The 10,800-nt window shown below is 39.8% G+C and overlaps 1 protein-coding gene across 2 annotated transcripts in view; it reads left to right on the top strand.

Annotated features, from left to right (window-relative positions):
- Positions 1-3,662: 3,662 nt before the first annotated feature.
- LOC125463828 (transcription factor MafG) overlaps positions 3,663-10,800 on the top strand; it is a 46,164-nt gene continuing 39,026 nt past the window's right edge. The window contains exon 1 of one of the 2 annotated variants that reach the window (XM_048555587.2): positions 3,663-3,857. The gene's annotated coding sequence lies outside the window, so the exon portion shown is untranslated. Of the gene's footprint in view, positions 3,858-5,110; positions 5,208-10,800 lie in introns of those variants that run through there. The other variant, XM_048555586.2, reaches the window with a different exon arrangement.

Raw genomic sequence — 10,800 nt, 5'->3', positions numbered from 1 at the left:
GAGAGGGAGTTAATAGGTGTAATTCAGTCTCTACATTTTGCTGACACTGGTAAATTGGATGAACATCACTTCATCAGTTTGATATGATCCCTTCCACTGAGTGAATTACACCCTTGTTAAATTTCCCAAGTATCTGTTCTCTGCAACAGTATTTATAACACTGTGTATGTGTACCAGCTGGAATCTGTCTGATTCATCTGTGCTCAACACAAAGCTAGACTTCAATAAAGCGAAGAAGTGCTGTTGGATTTATTAAACATGATCAATTATGGTAGCAACTGATCAAGTTTCATTTTGTCACGTATCCCTTCCCCATTGCAATTTTAAACACTCCCCATACAAAACAAATGTTCATGCCTTAGATGTTTGATACCTTATTATTGATGTCCAAATTTTTGAAGTGTACCAGTTGTTTGAGGTCAATAAGAACTGTTCCTAATGAACATGAAGTTATCAGCAAGAATATTTGTAGTTTTGTTTTTAAAAACTTTGATTACACTTCTAGCTAGTACTGATTTACCTTTAATTATCTATTTACAGGTAATTCCACTATAATGTGTGTTTTGTTAACGCAAATTGGCTGTAACGCAATTGATGTTTAGTGGATGTTTGGATAATGCAAAGTTTCTACTGTATGGGTATAGAAATTTCCCTAGAACATAATTTTGTATAGTGTAAGAATGCAACTGTCGTGTTATGGGAGAATTACCTATACGTGCTAGCTTGGGAGTCAAATATTCAGCATATGGGAGTCTGATAGTGTGGCTATGTTTCTCAAGTCCATATTCCTGTCAAGAACTCAGTCCTTCCTTTAGTAACTCGCTGGCATTCTGATTGTACTCCTGGCATATGTGTTACGACAACATGCATAGTTGCCAAATGCCTGGAACTAATTTCTGAGAGGTTGCAGGGCAAGGTGATTGAACTCCTGGTTTTAGTCACACCCTTACTACTTCACCACACAAAAATGTTCTGCCTATTACTAGAATTAGTGTTTCTAAACATTTTAGTTCGAGGCTTTTAAAATGTAGACATTGCGCTGCATTTTATGAAATGATATTTGGATGCGGTTAACAAGACTGGAACTTGAATACCCCGTCACTTCTGGATTTTAAAAAGTCTTCCAGCAACTTAAAATGGAGTCTTAAATTCTGTAAAATGTGATATGGTGCTGCAGTACATGTTAGATTTGCCATCTGACTTGAGTACAGCTTTATTTAAGCAAAAGAAAGGTAGACTGAGACCCATTCCATAGAATACCAAAGCTGAAATGAAGAATTAAAGATGCCCAATTTGGGTTTTAAAACTTAAAACCTTTTTAAGGAGGGTATTAAAAGATTAGTATAGAAATCTGTATTGTGGACCTTGGTATTAATGCTATAGGAATGAGGATGTTTCAGTGGGCCATTAATTTTCGGTTATGTTCATGAAATCTTGAGACTGGAATGCTGGTGCTTACTTTTTGATGTAAAAGCCTCTAATATAACAAGGATATTTGAGAGTTAAGGGGCTTAACAGGGTAAATGTGGGGACAGTATTCCCCCTCATGGGAGAGGAACGTGTAGTTGTCTTTAAAGGCATCAATTTAAGACTGAGAAGAATTCTTCTGAGGGTTGGGAGCCTTTGGAGCTCCATGTCTTAGAAAGTTGTGGGGAGAGTGTCTTTGTGTACATTCTGAGGCTAAGACAGATTATTGATCAGTCAAAGAATCAAAGATTAAGTGGCAAGAACAGGAACGTGGACATGAGGAACCTGTTGAATGGCAGTGCTGGCTTGAGGGATTGAATGGCCTGCTACTTTTCCTATTTCTTATGGACGTGAGGGGTTGTTTTCAATCTTTTTGAGGAGAGTGATAAGTTGTCGTGCAGAAAAACAGAGCCATGAGGAGACAGTTGAAACACTGAGGTGATGCTGAAATTGTGATTGAGGTCTCTGTTGTTAATTTTGGGTGTTTTCATGGACCAGCTCCAGCATTCACCTCCAGTTTACCATTTTAGTCCAATTAGCTATGACTCTGGACTGCAGATTTTATATGCTGTACTTGAACGTTGTTCTTTTAATGAACAAGGCTTTAGCTTAGTGAAAATTTTGAAGAACTTTAAAGATGATTAGCAGTAGAACCTGTGGTGACAGGGTGGGGGCTGGAAGGGGAAGCAAGTGATAATGATCAGAATGCATTGCCTAAGAATGTCAGAGTGGCAATTTCAACCGTCGTCTTTTCAAAAAGGGAACTGGATAACTATCTGGAAGGAACGCTGTTTGCGTGGCTATGGAGAAAAGGGTGGGGGCAGAGGGACTGGCTAAGGTATGCTTGCCAGTTGATGGTTCTACCATTTTAATTGGATTAAAGCTATTTAAGTAGCACCCTTTTTTCAACTGAAAAGGGGAGATCATGATACGGCCACAGAGCAGGACTTTTGGGGGGCCAGGGTTGGGTGATAAAGTAAGGTATACTCATCCTGAGCAGTGTTAGTGGATTAGTTGGAAATAGCTGTCTGTCTTAAATCTACGTTCATGTATTTAATTGATTCTACCAAAAATGATTTTGGAGGGCCTGGAAAATAGAAAGCTGTTGTGTACTGTAGCACAAGGTGGTTATTGATGAGCTTGTGTAGGACAGATCTGCTAGTATTTGAGCTGTAGATGTTTTGTCAGAATTGGAGAGCCTGTACAGTACTTGAAACAGTAATGGATCTTTTCTCTCTGTGGGTGATGACTGACCTGCAGAGAATTTCTAGAACAGCTTTTTTAAAATTGCTGATATCCAGCATCTTCAGCTTTTATGAATAACACGAAGGACTCCGGATGCTAGAGATCTGAAACAAAAATGAAAATTGCTGGCGAAACTCAGCAGGTCTGGCAGCATCTGTGGGGAGAAAGCAGTTAACATCTTGAGTCCGATAACTATTCTTCAGAACTTTCTGGACATTATCTTCAACTTTTATTTGCTTTTCATTCGTGATCAAGGTTGTTTTGCAAGCTTGCAAATGCTTTGCTTGAAGTTTTTGTACTACAGTCTTTAAAGTAGAATGAACAGTATGTAGGGTAAGAAAACGTTTAGTTTTTTAAAGAAATACACTTGTTGCTGCTGACACTCGCTATGCTACCCCAACTTGTGTGTGCAGCTGATAACTGTCTCTTTGCCCTTCCTTCCTGAACATCAACAGATAGCAATTTTCTGTTCTGAGGTTTTGCACATTTGTGCTACAGATAGAACTACATGTGTTATTGCTGGGCCGTACATGCTCAATTTTGCTGCTTGCTTTTGTGAGGGGTTGGGGGAGCAGTGTTGGTGGTGAAGGGGGAATTAAATTTCTACTTCCTGCTCAAGTCATGTGTTCACTATCTGAATTTCCACAGCCAGTTAGTTCTCTCTTTTTTTTTTCTGTTTCCTGTTATCGTCCTGTTTTTAAAAGTTGCCGTCGCTATTTACTTTACCTGGATTTTATATGCAGATGCTGTGCATGGAATCCCAAAAATGTGCTTTTCACTTTTTCTGGCCTGCATTTTGATTATGCCGAGTCTGAGTGTAACACTTTATACAGAGTGAATACTAATGATTGTAGCATTCTTGCTTCAACCATGAGAATTCTTTTTTGCCTGAAATGCTAATGGTTTCTTTCTGCTTTACTTTAAGGCTGAAGGGTCTCGTGACCTTGGGAATTCATTTCACAAATTTAAAAACTGATAATGGAAAAGGAGAGCTGCTGTATAACTGCTATATCAAATTATTCCTTACCAACGCACATTTTATGGCAGCACAGGAGGAGGCCATTCAGCTCATTGTGTCTTGGCCAGCTTTTTGAGCAGTTTATCTGGTATAATTCTCCAGCCTTCTTGACATTGTTTCTCTTCAGGTACCAGTCTAACACCCATTTCAATGTTTAAATGAACCTGCCTATACTGTACTTTCTCCAAGACTGTGTGTTCCAGGCCTCAACCTTTTGTTAAAGTGTTCTTTTTCTCATTGGTTTTGTGCTTATTTTCTTTTTCTGTTCTTAATTCCAGCACAAGTTGGACAGCTCTCTCTCCCTATTTAATCTGGCCAGACATGCCATGATTGTAAATACTTCAATGTGCTCCCCCGCTGCCTTACTGTTAACAATGTTTTTCAAGTTTCATATCACTTGCAAACTTTGAAATTGTTCCTTGTGCACCTAGGTTTAGGTTAATAATGTACATCAGGAAGAGCAACATCGACCCTTTATGGAAACTCTGCTCCGCACTTCCTCCAGCCTGAAAAACATCCATAACCAATAATTGCTTCCTTTCGCTCAGGCAATTCTGTATGTGCTGCTGCTGTCCTTTTTATTCCATGAGCTAATACTTTTTGGCTCTGTGTAGTGCTGTATCAAAAGCCTTTTAGAAGCCCACATACACTGCATTAATGGCATTGACCTCAGCTATGCTCTCTCTTTTGCTTAAAAAAGAACCCAGCAAGTTAGGTAAACTTGAGATTCCCTTAAGTGCATGCTGGCTTTTGTTAATCAACCTGCATTTGTTCATGTGCCTATTAATTTTGTCTCAAATGATTCTTCTGAGAAATTTCCTGCCGAGGCATTACACCGAGTGGCCTGTTAATGCAACTACTTTTCGAACAAGAATCTAATATCTACTATTGTCTAACCTTCTGGTACCCCCACAGAATCTAAGTAAGACTGAGAAGTTGTGTTAGTGTCCCCTGCAATTTTTACTCTAATTTCACTCTGTATACTTGAATGCATCTCATTAGACTTCATGCCTACTCCACTTGATTATAGTCAGCCTATCTGTTACTTTCTCCTTTTTATCAATTACCACCTGCTGGATCAGGCAAGGGCATTCAATGTCCGAACTAGCTTTCCACTCTGCCCTCTGTTCTTGAGCAGTTAATGTTATTTCGGCCTGCCAGTTTGCTTTCAACTGCAATAATCTGACAGACAGGCTTGGCTGTGGCTTTCTGTCGCAGTGCAATAAGATGTCCTACTTTTTAGAGATGCCATTCTTCTTTATTCCTCTGGGACTGATCATGCAAATGTGGACTCCGGCCGAGTTACAGTCAGTGGGCCTTTCTGTGCTATCTTTCACGTTCGGTGATTACCATACTGTGGGAAGTTGTTGATGTGGTAGGTTTTAAGTTGACTAGTTTGTGACGCCAACAGAGTGGGATCAGTTCCCATGCTGGGTAAGATCATCACGAAGAAGCCATCTTCACAACCTCACCTGAGGTACGGTGACATTCTGGTTAAATTCCCCATCAGCCCTGCCTATCTGTAAAGACAGAGCAACCCTGTGGCCCTCTGTGACTGTGGCAAATTTACCTTACCATGAGGAAAGCCCAGGGTTGAGAAATGAATTTCAAATAGTAAAATGAAACTGTTTTTGTAGTGAGTTGATGTGCAGTGTTTCCCGCCTCCCCATGACTGGACGATACTGGTTAAGCAGATTTTAAACTATTATTCCTGAAATAATCTCTTCTATATTTTTCTGAAGGTTTGATGTTGCAGTGTTCCATGTTCGCATTGCATAGTTTAGAGCTCAAATATATCTCGCGCTATCTCAGCTGAGGAAGGGGTGTGGAGGAATGGAGAGGCAAAACATTCCTCCTAGACAGGGAGGGAGAGGCAAAACATTCCTCCTAGACAGGGAGGGAGAGGCAAAACATTCCTCCTAGACAGGGAGGGAGAGGCAAAACATTCCTCCTAAACAGGGAGGGAGAGGCATCTGGATTCCCTTTGTTTACTTGTGGTTGAATAAGGAACCACAGAGGCCAGATTTCTTGCCTTCTCAGAAACTTTGTGTGGGAGGAAGGAAGAAAAATGTTTTTAAATCTTTGAGATGAGGGCACCTTGTACTTTCTTGCATTTATGCTGGGAATATACTTTAACCTCAGTTGTACTTCCGAGGTGGTACAGCAGAGAAGAAAATGGGTTATGTTTGTAAGCTATTAGGAAAAGTAAATAGGGAATATGATAGTTTTCATGAGATGGAATTGCTGAGTCGTCAGGGTTGCAGGATTAAATACCACCTCCTTCTCCACCCCAGGCAACAAACTGAAATCCACACTAAATGAATGGTACTTGGAATGTGATAGTGTTTATGTGGAAGGCCAAGATGTTTCAGTAGGCACTGTAATATGCAAAGCACACTTAATATGTAGCTCTATCCTGTTCCAACCTTTTAAGCTTTGTGCTGCAGTATGACTTGAGACTTTACAGGTCATGCAGTATTCTAGAGTACCACCTAGACTGGCATTTAGTACCTCCAAATGAGGCTGTTGGGTGTGGTTTGAACTTCTTGTGAAGAGCAGCCTTTTGCCTGATCTTGATTCTATGTTGAGGGTGGATGCCTATGTTGCTTGCAAGAGCAGTGGTTTTAGGTGTACAAGAAACTGGTTTTCTGTGGTGCATATTGTTGGTATTCATAGCTAGATTACTGGGTACAGTGCAGCTCTAAAATTAAATTGTTGTTTAGACATTTTTAAAAAGCCATATGTATAACTTCTTTACTGAAGCTATGATTTTCTGGTTTATTTGTGCTACCTGGTGAAGAAGTGACATCAGGGTTGATGATCAGTGGTGATCTTATTGAATGTTGAAGCAGAAGCCATTTGACCTCTTCTTGCTTCTGTTCCTTTGCAATTCTGTCCCATCTTGTGTTCACTATGAAGCTGAAGACTAGTAAATCTGAAATCGCAAATTTATTGTTCAAGATGATTTTCTGTGCATAAATAACTCAGGCAGGAAGTGACAATGTTACCAATACTGTACAGTTGTGTTTGAAGCTGATCTGAGTGCACTCTCAGTTTCACTTCTCAAATTTGTGTTGGAACCTTAGACAGCTATACCCTTCTGTTGAAATAGGTACATTCTGTAATGTGACAGCCTTCAAAATTTATTTCTTTTGGAAGGCATGTGTCATTTACTCTCTATTCAAAACTCATGATTTTGGGCTAAAGTGTTACTGCTATGTCAAGGGTACGAGTCAATGGATTGTGGTTTCCAGTCCCTGTCCGGAACTTGAGCACATAATCTAGGCTGACACATAACTTCACAGTGTACAAAGCTGAAGGCAATATTTGAATTTGAAACATGGTTCTCTGGTTGTTTGTCCCTTTGGTTGTGGTATTGTGCTGCTTGAAAGGTTTCCTTGTGTCAAAATGGTTGATTTAGATTTCAAAGTGTTCCTTTTTTGTAAAGTCCTGAGGTTGTGATAGTTGCTATATAAATGCAAATGTATTTAGTTGCAATTTGTAAGTGTTCAAATATGACTCCCATCCTTAAATTATTACTTAATGCCATGAGTTCATTTTTGTTCAAGTAATGCAAATGCTGGTGTGGTGCCACCCCTCACCCAATTATGGCGACTTTGCCTTTTTCATATGATAATACTTCCTAACTGAGGCAAACTAAAGAGGTATATGGTGGCTCAGTGGTTAGCACTGCTGCCTCTCAGCACCAGGGACCCAAGTGTGTGTTCCACCCTCGGGTGACCATATGTGTGAAGTTTGCACGTTCTCCTTGCGTCTGCATGGGCTTCCTGCCGCAATCCAAAGCTGTGCAGGGTAGGTGGGTTGGCCATGGGAAATGCAGGGTTACAGGGGTAGAATAGGATAGTGTGTTGGTGGGATGCACTTAGGGAGTAGGTGTGGACTCGACAGGCCAAATGGCCTGCTTGCACACTGTAAAGAGTCTATGATAATGTCTTTTGATACACAAGAGCTTGCATGTATGGCTGCTGGAAAGATGCTGCGTAGTTTAAATGTTTTAGTGGTCCGCACTGTGCTAATTATAGTTGTCTTTTTACTACCTGATGGCCATACATGCTTTCTAATAGATGTTTTGAGTGCTTGTGTGAAATTTTAGCCATAAATACTCATGATTGTATCTGGTTTAAGAGAGACTAAATAAAGCCAGTACAGTTATTTGAAATTCTTGTCACAGGTGAGTTGTTTCTGGAAGCTGTTTGGTTAGAACAGTTAAGATGAAGTGAAAAACGGCAATGCTATTTGGAAACACGAGCACGATTTTAAATAAAAAGATTCTTGTTTCTGACACTGAGCTACAATTTGAATTGCAGCTGCATCATACACAACTGTTTGGAGGCCTTGATGTTTTGAAAATTCTTAAAAACCCATTTTGCAGGAATTGTTTTCTTCCAAATGTAACTTGACACTGATCCACACTGTCCTCTTGCTTTCAGGTAGTTTCTTAACCCATGTCAGTTAATTTAATGGAGTCCTGTGCAGCTGGAAGATTTTTTCAGGCCCTCCTTCTTTGAAGAAAGACCACCCCCCCCCCCCCCATGTTGTTCTTGTAATTGAAGGTGACCCTTTCACCCAGATGTTTAGCATTATCTGTGTGTCTTTTTGAGGTGAGACTAGTAAGAACTTTTAGTTACACAGTGGTAGAGTCCCTACCTCTGAGGCAGGAGACTCAGGTTCAATTACCACCAGGTCCAGAGGAATGTAATAAAATGTCTGACCAGGTTGATTGGAAAAGATATCCAGTTATAAGACTTATGGCTGTTTGCCCAGTTTGTGATTATTAAATGTAAGGGCTATTCAATTACAGTGGTAGGGTTCCTACCTTTTGACCCAAAAGGCCTCAGTTCAAGTCCCAGCTGCTCCAAAGGTGTATCGTGCCAAATCTGTACAAATTTATTTTAAAATCAATCTTCAAGGGAGTGCTTGTTACGCCTTAGTAGTGTCCCCACCTCTGAGACAGGAGACCTGGCATTAAGTCCCACCTGCTCCACATTAGAAAATGAAGTGAGCTTCTGTAGCCTGTAGTCAATGTTGAAGTTCAAAAATAAAGTTCATTTACAAGAGCAGTTAGCAAACTCACAATGACTGAAACTTAATACATTTTAATTCTTTATAATGTTGCAATCTATTCCTGACAATTGACGCAATATCTCCTCCAGTGATCAGGAGTTGTTATTATGCTGTGATCCTGGCATGATCACTTTATTTCAGTTCAGCAAATGATTTCACAACTCAGTCATTACATAAGACCCTTAACGAAGAGGGCTGTTATCCTGAAGTATTCATGTGATACACCCCTCTAAAATTTTCAAAGTTAATTTTGAAGCTCTGAGAGCTGACAGGTTTGCTCAACTTCAAAGTGTATATATGGTCGCATCTCATTTACACACGTATCCTTGGCTTCTGCTGTCTGTTCTCTTTTGCAATTTAAAAAAATGGTGTGTTCATGTAGTTTTGTAGCACGGTAAATGGTCAATTCTGCCCACTTTTCCTGGTAACAGGTCTGTTTTAAGAGCTATCCATTTAATCCACCCATCTGCTTTCCTTCCTCTTACTGCTTTGCAAATTTGGCTTTAGGATCTATCCAGTTCACTTTTGAAAACATCGGTTCTCCTTGCACCACTTTCTTCAGTCAATATGTTCCAAATATCACTGGTTCACTTCTTTTATAGTTAAATCTCTCTCTCCTTTTTTGTTTCTTTTGCCAAAGTTTGAATGATAAAGCCAAAGGTTTTTCTTGAGCTTGTGCACAAGATGGCAAACTTCACAAATCTGAGACCTCAGGACTTTATCCTGGGTGTCCACTACATGACGCCGATCAAAGTGACTCTTCCAAGTTTCAAGTGGTTCGGGAAAATGTCCGTATGACTTTTTTCATTGTCCTATTCAGTGTGTTGCAGGAGAGTTTATTCTAATTTATTTGGAATATTATTCATTTACTTAATAATATGTTGGGAACCTGTGCAGACATTAATGTTAAAACCTCTGAGGTGAATATGTTTTCAGTCCCTAGTCTTCATGCAGATTATATAATATTTTTTCCTTCCATGAAAATGCATTCTAAAGCTGCCTGTGCTCTTTTTTGTTTTTCCATTTTTCAAAAGTAGAAGTACCTTGACCCATTTCCCAAATTTGTATTGTCCTATTTTTACAGATGTATTGGCATCCTAGTCAGTAAGCAATTAACTTTGCTGGGGCCCTGTCTGACCCATGATGAATTTTCACAGACTAAAGGCACCTTTGCACCAAGTTCTGAACATATCTAGTTGTGGCTTTATTTTCTTGCACCGTGCTATATTGGCATAGCCTGTTAAGTTGTTTTTCTTTTTCATAAATCACACACAATCAGTACTATCTTGTTCCATTTGACCTTTTGTGTTTTGAACAATGACCTGTGCCCAGTTTAAGGTGCAGGTGTTGCAGTCTTTTCCTTCAGGTGAGCTGCTGTTCTGGTCAAGGATTCTGCTGTTGAACTTTTTTGTCACATAAGGGAAGAGGCTGGCAGCCAATTGTGGGTTCTAATGCATAGTAAAACATTTCTTCTTCACCAGATCTTTGTTGTGATGCTTTTAAGTAGAAGACATCCAGAAAAGTTTTTTTCCCTGAAACTTGAATCTTTCTACATCAGTTCTTTTTGATCCCAACCCGACTAATTAAGGAGATGTCAAATCTCTTATAAGCCTCTAGGTGTGCATACAGCTCTAGCTGGTTCATTATGATATAGCAATATTATTGTGAACAAAACCCTTTGAAAAGGAAATAATTCTTAGTAAACTTGCTGAAGGGTAATCTGTTCACTATATGGATTGTCAAGTGAAGGAGATTACAGAAGCACAAGACATCATGAGCTGGGAGAAGCACAAGAATGGAGGGATTTGAAAACTGAGAACGTTGAGCAAGTTTTAATTTTAAGCAGGTATGAATATAGGTCAGCAAACACTGGAATATTGGTGACTAAGCATCAGATCAAGTCAGGACCTGGCCAGCCGAAGGAGTTCCCATTGAGTGGAAGATGGAGGCTGGCCAGGAGTTTGTTAAATCTGGGTATTTCTTCA

This window comes from Stegostoma tigrinum, chromosome 22 (genome assembly GCF_030684315.1).
Source record: "Stegostoma tigrinum isolate sSteTig4 chromosome 22, sSteTig4.hap1, whole genome shotgun sequence".
NCBI classification, from domain to species: Eukaryota; Metazoa; Chordata; class Chondrichthyes; order Orectolobiformes; family Stegostomatidae; genus Stegostoma; species Stegostoma tigrinum.
The sequence above is the reverse complement of the archived record's forward strand: the minus strand, read 5'-3'. Positions and strand labels throughout refer to the sequence as shown.